Source organism: Pyrgilauda ruficollis, unplaced genomic scaffold (genome assembly GCF_017590135.1).
Source record: "Pyrgilauda ruficollis isolate IOZ18807 unplaced genomic scaffold, ASM1759013v1 scaffold843, whole genome shotgun sequence".
NCBI classification, from domain to species: domain Eukaryota; kingdom Metazoa; phylum Chordata; class Aves; order Passeriformes; family Passeridae; genus Pyrgilauda; species Pyrgilauda ruficollis.
The window spans coordinates 1-14,427 of record NW_024530411.1 but is presented as its reverse complement, the minus strand read 5'-3'; the positions used below and the strand labels follow the sequence as shown (position 1 = coordinate 14,427).

General features: G+C 43.1%; 1 pseudogene; it reads left to right on the top strand.

Annotated features, from left to right (window-relative positions):
• Positions 1-846: 846 nt before the first annotated feature.
• Positions 847-13,950, top strand: LOC121364502 (annotated as a pseudogene).
• The last annotated feature ends 477 nt before the right edge of the window (positions 13,951-14,427 follow it).

Here is a 14,427-nt window from a genome sequence, read left to right as displayed (position 1 = left end):
AACATTATGTTATAACCTAAAACTATAATTATCACACTACTTAAGAAAATTAATGCAGCATAACTTTCTAACACAACACATACAATATTCATTTTAATACTTGTGAAAAGCCAATCATAAAATAGACATTTTTCACAGTGGACAGTCAGAAATAAAGGGTGGGACGTGTGGGGGAGAAAAGCAGGGACCCCGTGGAAAGCGAGGACCCCATGGCTGGTGGCACGCATGAGATTGAAGGATTTGAGAGGACTCGAGAGCATTGGGGGGGCACCGTGTGAGGAGTCCCCAGGTTTGCGGTGGGGGTCGCCCATCGGTGGAGCCAAGCCGAGCCGGGATCGGGGCGGGGCCGCTGCCAAGCCGAGCTGCGGGGGGGCCACCACCACCAAGCCGAGCTGGGGGAGGGGGCTGCCGCTGAGCCGAGCCGGGAGCAGGGCGGCCGCCGAGTTGAACTGGGAGCGGGGTGTGGCCTCTGCCAGCTGAGCCGAGAGTGAGGCGGGGCTGCCGCCGCAGAGCTAAGCCAGGGGCAGGGCAGCCGTTGAGCCAAGCCGGGAAGGGGCAGGGAGCGGGGCAGACGCCGGGTAGTACCAGCTGCCCTGTAATACCCACTGGCATAAGGCCGTGGGACCAGAGCATCAAGCCGAGGAGAAGAGGAATAGCAGGCACCAATCCGGTGATATGGGGGTCCCTGAAACATAGGCGAGGTTTTTTTACTTTTTGGAAAAAAGGTAAAGTTTTTTCTTTTTTTTTTTTCTCTTTCCTCCTTTCCTTATTTCCTTTTTCCCTCCTTTCCTTTTCCCTTCTTAAGAAGGTGGGCCTTTTTGGGAGGGCCTGTGGTTATCTGTAGAGATGGGATTGGGAACAAGTAGAGAATCCCCCAAGGAAGAAGGAGGGAATGAGGAGGTACCAACAGGTATACCCCCAGATAGACCACTGGGAAGAAAACTAGCCTGGTGGAAATATGACCCCAATACCAGAGATAAGGACAAGCTGAAAATGATTCAGTACTGCATGGTAGAATGGACTAAAAGGGAAATTAGGAGTGATCATGTCCACGGGCCGAGATATGGATCAGACGAAAGATGGATATGTTGGCCATTAAACATCTATGTAAGATCTAAGAAACCATTCAGTTGGGAAGAGAGTAACTATGCTGCCTGCTGGGAAAGGAAGACTTCACCCTCGAAGGTAAGCTTGTTTGAAGTATCAGGAAATAAAGAATGGGACTCGTTAGACCATTTGCCCCCTCTACCTCCATTAGCCCCAACCGAACTTCCCTTGCCCCCTGATGGGCCTAGTCAAAACACTAGAAACAAAGTAGCACAATGAGAGAAAAGCAGATCAGGGGATGAGACCCAAGCAATAAGATCATGTCCTCTGAGAGAAGTACCACTGGGTGGGGTGCAGGGAGGAATTGGATTCATAACCGTATCTCTCAATTCCTCTGACATGAGAATATTCAAGAAAGAATTAAAAGGATTACTAGAGGACCCCATTGGATTAGTGGAACAGTTAGACCAGTTTCTGGAGCCCAATATTTATACATGGGAAGAAATGCAATCAATAATGACGATGTTATTTACACCAGAGGAAAGACAGATGATCTGGGTGGCTGGGATACGGATATGGGAAAGGGAGCATATGCAGAGACCTCCCCAGGGACTTGAAAATGCCCACAGTGCACCCTAATTGAGACCACAACAGCACCGGGGGAAGGCAAGACATAGAAGAATATAGAACATTCATTATAAGAGGTATCAAAGAAGCAGCTCCGCGAAATCAGAATGCTCATAAGGCTTTTGATGAGCAGCAGAAGAGGGAAGAAACCCCAACAGAGTGGTTAGAAAGATTGAGGAAAAATATGAGGCAATATTCAGGGGTTGACCCTGATACAGTGGCTGGACAGATCTTGCTAAAGATAAATTTCATCACTCACGCTTGGCCAGATATATGGACAAAGTTAAAAAAATTAGATGGTTGGCAAGAAAGAAGATTAGAACATCTTTTAAGAGAGGTACAAAAGGTGTATGTAAAGAGAGACAAAGAAAAGGCCAAGGCAAAGGCCAATGTAATGGTAACTGCCATTAAGGAAGGAAACCAATACATAAAGAACAACTCATGTAAGGTAAGGGGGACCCCGAATGTGAGAAGACAGAGGGGGGATGCAGCTCCTTGGGACTGAACACAAAAAGGAGAATTTTGGAAGCAAGAAAACCTAGGATCAGTTTGCTTTTACTGTAAAGACAATGGACATTTCAGGAAAAAATTGCCTTCAAAAGAAAAGTACCTGAGGGTCTATGAGACTGAGCAAAAAGAAGCAGAAGACTAGGGGTGTCAGGAGATCTACCTCCTAGGGACAGAATACCATCAGGAGCCCTTGATGACTTTAAAAATAGGTCCCCAGGAGGAAGAATTTGAATTCTTAGTAGACACAGGGGCTGAAAGAACTTGTGTTTGTAAAATTCCAAAGGGATATTGTCCTAGGGTGACATTATGATGCTTGTATCCCCAGTTGTCTGTTCTGTTTATGCTGAATATTATGTTCTGGGCCTTCAAGACTGGCTCTGAAGAGCGATGTTTTGATTTTGTTTTGTTATCAGCCTGCTCCCCCACGGCTGGCGGGACACAGAGACAGGGCAGTACATAGTGTGGCTTTTGCTTTTTGCTTTGCTTTCGCTTTGCTATGGCTCTTGCTTCTGCTTTGCTCCTGCTTTGCTCCTGCTTTGCTCTTGCTTTTTTGCTTTTGCTTGTTAGTTAGTTTAGCTAGGCAGTCTGAATTTTCCCTGGACTGTCTTTCTTTCCCTTTCTTGGAACCACTCAAGCCTGCTCCAAGACTGGGACCTGGGAAACATCAAGAGTTTGCACTTTGTGGCAGCTATTCCCAGCGCCGGAGGGACCAATAACAGAGCGACCACTCCCAGGAGAGACTTGCTGAATTTGTCATCTTTTTCAGAGCAGTGAAAGAGCGTTGCCATCCGGTATTGTTCATTTTGTGTGCTGGGGGGGTGCTTTGCCTGTTAAATAAACAGGTTCTTTCCACTTCCCTCTGAGGAATCCTTCCCGAACCTGGTTGGGGGGAGGGGCTGTGTGGGTTTGCTTTCTGGAGGGGCCCCCTTTGGAGGTTTTCTCACAAATTTGCCCTAAACCATGACAGGTATAAAAAGTATCAAGATACTGTGTTGCAGTGTGTTGCAACTGGGTTCATCGTGTCCAGGGAGAATGCAGCTGCCAGCGCCGGGCATGGGAACAAACGAGACGGGTCCTCGTTTCAGAAAGCTCAAGAATCCATTTATTACCCTTGGAGAGGAGGGGCAGGACGGAGACGAAAGACCAGGCAAAGGCAGGGTCGTGGGGTTTTATAAGGTATCACAAGGGTGGAGTTTAGGGTTTGGATCAAGGGAGGAGTTGTTAGCAACACAAGAGGGGTAAGATCAAATTCCTGCCTCTTAGGAACAGGGGCACTCCACAACTCCTCTGTTTGTAAACTGATCAATGCATGCTGAATAACTTATAATAAGGGGATTCTCAGGAATATGACTTAATAGTTTACAAAACCAAATTGAATATTATTAAGCTAAATTAACAAGGAATAGAAAAGCATTTGAGACTTAATCACAAAGGATAAAGTAACAGAAATGATGATACTTGATTAAATGAATACATTTTTACTTAATGAGTTAATAGTTGAATCTCCTCTGGCTTTTGATCCTCTCACCAGAACGGGTGCAGTCCTTTGATGCCCTCTTCATGAGAGAAAATGATTCAGTACTGCATGGTAGAATGGACTAAAAGGGAAATTAGGAGTGATCATGTCCACGGGCCGAGATATGGATCAGACGAAAGATGGATATGTTGGCCATTAAACATCTATGTAAGATCTAAGAAACCATTCAGTTGGGAAGAGAGTAACTATGCTGCCTGCTGGGAAAGGAAGACTTCACCCTCGAAGGTAAGCTTGTTTGAAGTATCAGGAAATAAAGAATGGGACTCGTTAGACCATTTGCCCCCTCTACCTCCATTAGCCCCAACCGAACTTCCCTTGCCCCCTGATGGGCCTAGTCAAAACACTAGAAACAAAGTAGCACAATGAGAGAAAAGCAGATCAGGGGATGAGACCCAAGCAATAAGATCATGTCCTCTGAGAGAAGTACCACTGGGTGGGGTGCAGGGAGGAATTGGATTCATAACTGTACCACTCAATTCCTCTGACATGAGAATGTTCAAGAAAGAATTAAAAGGATTACTAGAGGACCCCATTGGATTAGTGGAACAGTTAGACCAGTTTCTGGAGCCCAATATTTATACATGGGAAGAAATGCAATCAATAATGACGATGTTATTTACACCAGAGGAAAGACAGATGATCTGGGTGGCTGGGATACGGATATGGGAAAGGGAGCATATGCAGAGACCTCCCCAGGGACTTGAAAATGCCCACAGTGCACCCTAATTGAGACCACAACAGCACCGGGGGAAGGCAAGACATAGAAGAATATAGAACATTCATTATAAGAGGTATCAAAGAAGCAGCTCCGCGAAATCAGAATGCTCATAAGGCTTTTGATGAGCAGCAGAAGAGGGAAGAAACCCCAACAGAGTGGTTAGAAAGATTGAGGAAAAATATGAGGCAATATTCAGGGGTTGACCCTGATACAGTGGCTGGACAGATCTTGCTAAAGATAAATTTCATCACTCACGCTTGGCCAGATATATGGACAAAGTTAAAAAAATTAGATGGTTGGCAAGAAAGAAGATTAGAACATCTTTTAAGAGAGGTACAAAAGGTGTATGTAAAGAGAGACAAAGAAAAGGCCAAGGCAAAGGCCAATGTAATGGTAACTGCCATTAAGGAAGGAAACCAATACATAAAGAACAACTCATGTAAGGTAAGGGGGACCCCGAATGTGAGAAGACAGAGGGGGGATGCAGCTCCTTGGGACTGAACACAAAAAGGAGAATTTTGGAAGCAAGAAAACCTAGGATCAGTTTGCTTTTACTGTAAAGACAATGGACATTTCAGGAAAAAATTGCCTTCAAAAGAAAAGTACCTGAGGGTCTATGAGACTGAGCAAAAAGAAGCAGAAGACTAGGGGTGTCAGGAGATCTACCTCCTAGGGACAGAATACCATCAGGAGCCCTTGATGACTTTAAAAATAGGTCCCCAGGAGGAAGAATTTGAATTCTTAGTAGACACAGGGGCTGAAAGAACTTGTGTTTGTAAAATTCCAAAGGGATATTGTCCTAGGGTGACATTATGATGCTTGTATCCCCAGTTGTCTGTTCTGTTTATGCTGAATATTATGTTCTGGGCCTTCAAGACTGGCTCTGAAGAGCGATGTTTTGATTTTGTTTTGTTATCAGCCTGCTCCCCCACGGCTGGCGGGACACAGAGACAGGGCAGTACATAGTGTGGCTTTTGCTTTTTGCTTTGCTTTCGCTTTGCTATGGCTCTTGCTTCTGCTTTGCTCCTGCTTTGCTCCTGCTTTGCTCTTGCTTTTTTGCTTTTGCTTGTTAGTTAGTTTAGCTAGGCAGTCTGAATTTTCCCTGGACTGTCTTTCTTTCCCTTTCTTGGAACCACTCAAGCCTGCTCCAAGACTGGGACCTGGGAAACATCAAGAGTTTGCACTTTGTGGCAGCTATTCCCAGCGCCGGAGGGACCAATAACAGAGCGACCACTCCCAGGAGAGACTTGCTGAATTTGTCATCTTTTTCAGAGCAGTGAAAGAGCGTTGCCATCCGGTATTGTTCATTTTGTGTGCTGGGGGGGTGCTTTGCCTGTTAAATAAACAGGTTCTTTCCACTTCCCTCTGAGGAATCCTTCCCGAACCTGGTTGGGGGGAGGGGCTGTGTGGGTTTGCTTTCTGGAGGGGCCCCCTTTGGAGGTTTTCTCACAAATTTGCCCTAAACCATGACAGGTATAAAAAGTATCAAGATACTGTGTTGCAGTGTGTTGCAACTGGGTTCATCGTGTCCAGGGAGAATGCAGCTGCCAGCGCCGGGCATGGGAACAAACGAGACGGGTCCTCGTTTCAGAAAGCTCAAGAATCCATTTATTACCCTTGGAGAGGAGGGGCAGGACGGAGACGAAAGACCAGGCAAAGGCAGGGTCGTGGGGTTTTATAAGGTATCACAAGGGTGGAGTTTAGGGTTTGGATCAAGGGAGGAGTTGTTAGCAACACAAGAGGGGTAAGATCAAATTCCTGCCTCTTAGGAACAGGGGCACTCCACAACTCCTCTGTTTGTAAACTGATCAATGCATGCTGAATAACTTATAATAAGGGGATTCTCAGGAATATGACTTAATAGTTTACAAAACCAAATTGAATATTATTAAGCTAAATTAACAAGGAATAGAAAAGCATTTGAGACTTAATCACAAAGGATAAAGTAACAGAAATGATGATACTTGATTAAATGAATACATTTTTACTTAATGAGTTAATAGTTCAATCTCCTCTGGCTTTTGATCTCACCAGAAGGGGTGCAGCTCTTTGATCTCCTCTTCACAAGGGCCACAGTCCTTAGTGTTTGGTCTTGGCTTTGGTACTGGTGTTATGGGTGTTGTTATCTTGAATGATGATGACTGCGAAGCGAGGGAAGCAGTGAGGGCCCCAGGAGTAGGGCTCAGAGCGTCAGGGGGGCAGTGGCAAGGCCGGCAGCATCACAGCAGGGTTCGGCTTCTTCACGGGGCCAAGCAGCCCCGCCACTGGCGGGAAGGGGGGGGGGGGGGGGGGTAGATAGGGGGGAGTAGGGGGAAGGGGAGGTTCGAGACCAAAAAAGAAGGACTTCGGTGGGAAAAAGGGGAATCTTAAACAGCTTGGTAAGCACCCTTTTTAGAAGGAGGGCCCAGGACAGCGCAGCCATCACCTTCCTGGGTTGGGAACAGGGTATATGGAAAGACAGGGGATGAAGGAGGACACAGGACAGCGAGAGGACAGTAGTGGTCCCGCATCACTTCTGGACGGATTCTGTCCCTTGTTCTGCCTTCAGGGAAAGGGGGATAGGGTGGCAGAGAGGGACACAGGGTGACGGAGAGACGGTAGCAACTCCATGTCGTCCTGGCAGTTTTCACTCCTTGCCACACTCTTAGGAACAAAAGGGTAAAGAAAGATATGGGCAGCTTCAGAGAAACTGAAAAACGTAGGGGTTCACAGGAGAGGGGACCACTGATCTAGGGCATCGACACGCTGCATGCAATTGTCCATAATCATCCATAAGTAGCCTCTAGGGCTTTTACTGTCCATAAACTGCAGCAGACGTGTCGGGAAAGTTGACAAGAGTCCGTTGAATGGTCCTTCTTGCAGGCAGACTAGTGGCTTGTAGCTCTTAAAAACTACCTCCCATGAAAAATGAAAAAACTTAAACCGTTCATAAATGTCTCGCTGAGTGATGGTAGATGTCAGTCCCATCGCCTGGTCCCAGTAAACTGGTGCCCTTACTGGGAATTCCAATCCCCATAAGCTTTTTACCCCCATGTTCCTTTTAAAATGGGGATCCCGCAAGGTGTAGTTCAGTGGGTGACTTATGGGGTGCCGGTCGTGCTGTCCTCACTGGTTGCCTGCATTCTCCACCATTTGTTGCAGTGCATTGTAACTGGGTTCATCCTGTCCAGGGAGAATGCAGCTGCCAGCACCAGGCATGGGAACAAATGAGACAGGTCCTCATTTCAGAAAACTCAAGAATCCATTTATTACCCCCAGGGAAGAGGGGTGAGATGGAGATGAAAGACAAGGTAAAGGCAGGGTCGTGGGGTTTTTATCGGGTATCGCAGGGGTGGAGTTTAGGGTTTGGGTCAAGGGAGGAGTTATTAGCAACACAAGAAGGGTAAGATCAAATTCCTGCCTCTTAGGAACAGGGGCGCTCCACAATACCGTGCAAGTCATAGGTGCAAAAAGGGAAGGGTTCAAAGTCTCAGTTATAAAGCAAGTAAAGTTTGAAAGCACAAATAAAATGTGAATTAGAGATGTGTTATTAGTTCCAAAAGCAGGGTGCAATTTATTAAGATGGGATTTACAGGTACAGTTAGACATTGGAGTACTCCCAGAGGAAGGGAAAACAGCAGTTAAGCTTCTCCAGTTAAGGGAAGAAGATGCGGAAGAAATTCATTAAATGGTATGGGCAAAACTGAAAAACCAAAGTAAATTAAACATGAAACCTGTAGTAATAAAAATAGTAAATTAAAACCATCCAGTTCGGATACGACAATACCCACTCTCCCTGGAAGGCAGACGGGGACTCCAGCTGGTGATCCAGGACCTACTTGAGAAGGCGACCTTAGAACCATATATGTTCCCCCATAATACACCCATATTACCAGTAAAGAAGTCATGAATGGGAAGACCCCGATTCAAGAAGAAAGCAATAGCTTTGGTGGACTAGGTTACCCCAAGGGTTTTCCGAATCCCCAAACTGTGGCAGCGTGGTAAAAATGCATGGTATTTTGTTGCTACTTCCCAAAAGTGTCTTCTGAGAAAGCTGCTCAGGCAAGTACAGACAGTCACTCAATCCACACACCGCAGATAAGTCAGCGAAGAAAGATGGAAAGGGTCTCTGTATAGAGTTCCAGCGAGGTTTATTGTAGAGTCGTGCTGAAGGAATCCAGGGACGAAGACAAGCAGTGATTGTCCTGGGTTAAGTATGGAGTCAGGGACCAATGGTCTGCGGGCACAGGGGCAGTAGAAGGGCAAGGCAAAGGGCAATGACCTATAGGAAAAGGGCAGATTAACATAATGCTGCAGAGTACCGTGGGAGAAGCCCCTTTTGTCTCACCCTAAGCAGTGGGGCATTCTCAAAGTCTGTGGTAAATTCTTCCAGGGCAATACCCTAGAAGTTTCCCTAATAGGCTCAAAGGCCTCCACACCAAACCTATTCACTCAAGCACTAGAAGTACTACAACTCTTCTCCATCAAACCTGAGATAAAACTTATCAAATATGTAGATTATTTGCTTCTCTCATGACGAGAAGAAAAAAATGTTCAGGAATCTACCATAGCATTGTTAAATTTTCTGGGAGATCAAGGACTTCAGGTATCAAAAGGGAAACTACAATTTGTAGAGCGTGAAGTAAAATACCTAGGACATGTGATTTGTCAAGGGAGCTGACGACTGAACCCTGAAAGAATTACAGGGATAGTCTCACTTCTACGGCCAAAAACTAAGAGGGAAGTTAGAAGGTTTTTAGGCTTGTTAAGATATTGTAGGCTATGGATTGAAGGACACATGCAGGCCATCAGGTTCCTGTATGAAAAGTTAGCAGAAGAAGAAATTAAGTGGGAAAAAGAAGATGATCAAAAGTTTGAAGCTTTAAAGCAAAAATTAGTCAGTGCACTGGCACTGTCTTCCTGCCTTAGACAAACCTTTCTATCTGTTTGTAGATATTAAAAAAGGGGTAGCATATGGAGTATTAGCCCAGGACTGGGGAGGATCTAGGAAACCAGTGGCCTATTTATCAAAACTGCTAGACCCTGTCAGCTGGGGGTGGCTAACCTGCATTCAGGCAATGAATTGGAGGAAAATTGAAAATATATACCCCACACTCAGTTAGAAGTATCCTAAGCCAAAAGGCTGAGAAATTACTCACTGATTCCCGAGTGTTAAAGTATAAAGCCATCTTAATAGATAATAACTTAGAACTAATTGTGAGCAATCAACTCAACCCTGCCCAGTTTTTGTATGGAGAACCAGATGAGGGACTAGTACATAATTGCCTAAAGGTTATAAACTGTCAAACTAAAGTAAGAGAAGACCTAACAGATCAACCACTCCAAGGAGAGAAATGATTGTACATCAATGGATCTTCAAGGGTAATGCACTCTATAAAAACCACACGGTTCTCTTGAATAAAGCCTTCTTTGCTCTTTCTACAATATTCCCTCCCTCCTGTTCATGTGTCATTCTCGGCGCAAGAGTGACAGTTGGTTCCTTTAGATGTTCTCAGATATTGTCTAAGTAAATTTGTTACCTTTTTTAATTTGGAAACATTTAAAAGTATTTTCACCAAGAGAATTTATACTTTCTCTAACCACCCTTTACATTTCTAGAAGGGAGCAAAATTCCTTGCTGATGCTGAGGTCATCAGCTTAATTAATATTAAGCATATTCCTGCATACAAACTAGAAACTGTTGTGGAAACTCAGAAGCGAGGTTTGTCCATTCATATACAAATGTTATCTAAAAAACTCCCTGAACCTTCATCATTGCAATATCTTCCTTATAAGAATTACAATTATTATTTAGTAAGCAAAAGACATACAAACAAAACTCACTGTAAAACCACTTTCCAAATCTATGAAATATCTGCTCAAAGTGATATATATTAGGTAACAATGATCTTGGTCAAAACTGATGGGGGTAGCAAACATAAGACACTACCTTTTATTGGTTTTGATGTCTTTAAACCTAGGGAGATAGGTAAGTTTTGTAGCTTTCCCAAAAAATATTTCCTACCAAGGTATGCAGTTGCCTTATCTCCTAAATGCAAAATTCTACTTATACTGAGTCTGAGTTCAGCTGAATGAAAATAGTATCTTGAGCTCAAGTTAAAATGGAAGTTTATTTAAAATTAATTTAACAGTATGTCCTGGATCCAGAGAGGGGACAGTTTTAGTGCTGCATGGGTGTGATCATGTTGTTGTTCTACACCAGAAACATCACTGCTGGAGGGCATGGTTTTGGCAGGAAAAGCTAGATGCTCTTGCCAGAAGTTGGCCATTTTTGCCTTCTTCTGGAGAGGTGTCAGCATCAACCCCAATGGACTCAGTCCCTCTGCCACCTTGCCAGTTCCCCCTTGCATTTTTCCTCCAGAGTGCAGCTATGGACTGTCGCCATTGAATAAGAAATGACACAGATTCACCAGAAGGTTGGTTTGCATGAAAAACTTCTTTAATACGAAAACCCTTCTCTTTTATAGACTGTTCTGACACATTCCCCTTGATTGGCTAATTAACAAAAACATTTTTCTCACAAACAATCCTTGAGAAGAACAGGAAAACAGAGTAGGAAAACACCACCTGCAGGTTGTTTATAATAACAAGTTATCATAATTTCTCTACAACTCCCTAAAAAGTCTCACAAGTCCACTGTGAGAAAACTAATCTTGTTTTCTCGCTCTCTGACCAGGCTGTCACATCCACAATGGACCATGGTGCTGAAAGGAACAGTGGTGAAAAAGTGAATCAACTGTAGTGCTTAACCAACAGCACCAATGGGGAGGCTGACATGGGAAAGGACCAGCAGGGGTGACCCCACAATGCATCAGTGTTAGAAGCAGTGCCAGAGACACCCATATGGAACTGAGCTCAGCGGACCGGCAGCATGACCCCTCCTTGGACAGCCTAGCTTCTGGGGTCTTTGTTTTGTCACTGTTTTTCATTATTTCAGGCTGGGGGGGGGGGCAGGAAATATTAGCCATGGGAGCTCCCCCACCATATTGCCTTTCTTCCTGACAACCACATGGGCAGCATACAGGAATAGTTGCCATATTGCCTTTGTCTGGGGAAGCCATGCGGACGTCATCTACAGGAAGCGTCCACCAACTTGGTTTTGTTCCTGGTGGTGAACACCTTTTGTAGGTAAAACACCTTCTCTGTTTGTATACTTCTGCCATTATTGCTGCTGTTTTTATTGTGTCTTATTCCATTGCTTTGTGCTTTTATTAAATTGTTATCTCAACCCACTGTCTTTTTTTGGTCTCTCCCTTACTGGAAGGGGCAAGGAAAGGACAATAGTTTATTTGGAGTTTAATTTCCTGCTGGTGTTAAAACCAGCATACAGTATTAAATGAATTTTATTTAATACTGTTTAAGGGTTAATAAGATTCAATAATTCTGTGAAATACTAGACTTTAATAGTACTGCCTCTTGATAGCTTTAACTGTAACTTCCAGATTAAAGGTTATGGGAGCTTGCTGTTAAAATGTGATTGGATATATGCCTATTCCTGTAGGTGTAGCAGGACCACTATTTTTAGATTACAGAGTTTCACGTTCCAATGGCAACAACAGAAGGATGTCTCGTAGCAAGCACAGAGGATGTAGAACAATATGTGTAAATAATTGTTTGTCCAGCTTGAAAAAAATATTTCTTATAAAACATATTTGGGGGTGATACTGATGCCTTAAAGATCTAGGAATAAAACAACACACTTTCGAGATAATATTAGTATAGGAGGTAATATAAAGGCTGGTCTTTACTGGAGGCAAATTAGCATAATTGACAAGAATCCCCAATAGAAGCACAGGTGATGAGGTAATTCTCTTTTCTGCCTCACCCTCCCCCCCACCACAGGAACTAAACTGTGTTTATGAAAATGTGTCTAGGGAGGGTATTTCATGCTTGGCTCCCAGGAAGAACCAAGATAGAATAGGAGCCTTGGACTCCCAGGGCTTGGAGCATCTGGAATATGTTTTGACTTTCTGCCTATAAGGGTAGGGAAAAATACTGGAGCTAGCTAGGAACTATATAACTATACAATAGTCTACAGAGCTAGGAATATATATGAAAGAAATATGAAAGCAAAAATCATTCTGGCATCAATACAAGGTGTGGGGATTTTTAGGGTTGTCTTTTGGTTTTGTGTGGGGTTTTGGGTTTTTTTAACTTCCTAAAAACTAATATTTACTTTCAGTAATCTTGTTTTGTTTCCTTTCTGCTTTGATTTTTAGCTGAGTGGAGGAGCAAGTAGCCATATTCTGGCAGATGGGATGACTCAAGGACCTGTTGTAAGTGCCCACTATTTGCCAGACTGCAGAAGTCAAAGTTTGACTTGAAAGCCCTGAAGGCTTTGAAATAATGAAGGAAGCTTTCGACAGTACAAGTATGTTAGTAAAATCGCTATTCCAGCCTTATTATCCAATATTAGACTTCTATGGAGGGTGGAAGGCTAAATACTGTAGTATGGGAAATTACAGTCATTTGAGCTATTTCATCTTCTGTGAATCTAAGAAAACAAAAGTTACTCTGGCTATATACCAAGGCTAGTAATAAATATTTTCTGATAAAAAGTGGTAAACAACTAGATCATAGCAATGAATACATTTGCCTTGTGTAATACTTAAAACATAATTTTGTCAAAGCATTTAAAAATTAACTTAAAGCAGTTATTATTAAAAAGTCATTGTTAACATTAGTAATATCATCTGAAAGGCTGGGTTCCAAAGTCTGAATTTATTTGTGATGTTTGAGAGAATATGGGATAAACTAATACTAGAACTGAAATGCTTACAAAATGTAAAACAGTATTCAGTTCATTTCAAGCCCTAGAATTTCTTCTAAGACTTATGATTACCAGCTTTCTTTAGGAAGATTTGGAAAGATATTTCCTTGTGAGTTATGTTTCTTACCAATCTTACAAGTGTCACCCAGGGACATATGTCTATTTTGGCAAGAATCAACTCATGCTGCTGTTTAAATGCAGTGTTTCCCAGTTTTTGTCTGTATGAATAAATCTTTGACTTGTGGAGCTTGCACGGTTGTTGAAGATAGCATGGGTTTTGCCTTGCTGTAAAACTGGCATCAGAATTTCCAAAGACCTCCTTTTTAGTTTATACCAGGAAGTTGGATGTTTTAGGGAATATAGAGAAGTTAAATTTATGTTACATTTTTGGGATATTTTATTTCATGAAGTCCAGGGATGTAAAACACAAAAAGACAGTGAGCACTTTTAAAGTGAATATTTACTTCAAAGAACTATGTGCATGGTAGCTGTGATGTTTTTCTCCTGCACTGAAAGAGAAGTACAGATAGCACAGTGTAGCTAACAGTGCTATCTAAAATTATTTACTGTCATTTTGACACTTAAAACTAATGTAGTCTTTTTCCTTAAGGTTTATAAGTAATTAAATTTTCTTGCAAATTTTCCCATCTACAAAAACTCATCAGTTCGGCTGATCATAACCTTTACATTCATTTTCAGTCTGGAACAGGGGATGCAATGGAAATGAATGTGATTTCAAAAGTAAGGTCCAGTCCCCTTAAGTCTCTCTAATAAATGTGTATTTGTTTTTAAAATAAAAAAAAAATGTATCCTACCAATCTGTAACTACCTGGCATGGTGTCATGATCCGTCCTGGGGGACAAGATTCGTGAAGGTTCTTTTCACTGATCTCAGGGTGCAAAAACTGACATGACAAGGGGGTTTTGCAGTAAAATCAAAACAAAAGTACTTTTATTGAATAACCACAGCAAAAATGCGTTAGGGAGAAGAGGAATGAAGAGAAGAGAAAGAATAAGGAAAAAAGAGAGAGAGAAGAGAAAGAAGGTGTATAGCTACCAGATGTGCAGATGACAAAGTCCCTTGAAGTCCAGTCAATGAAGAGCCTGTCATCTTCACGTCAGGGGAGATCTCAAGGGTACTAGTCAGCTCTAACCTCTTTTATGGTCCTTTTTGATTGGGAGAAGGGGACACATTTCTGTCGTGGGGTGACAGCCTTTA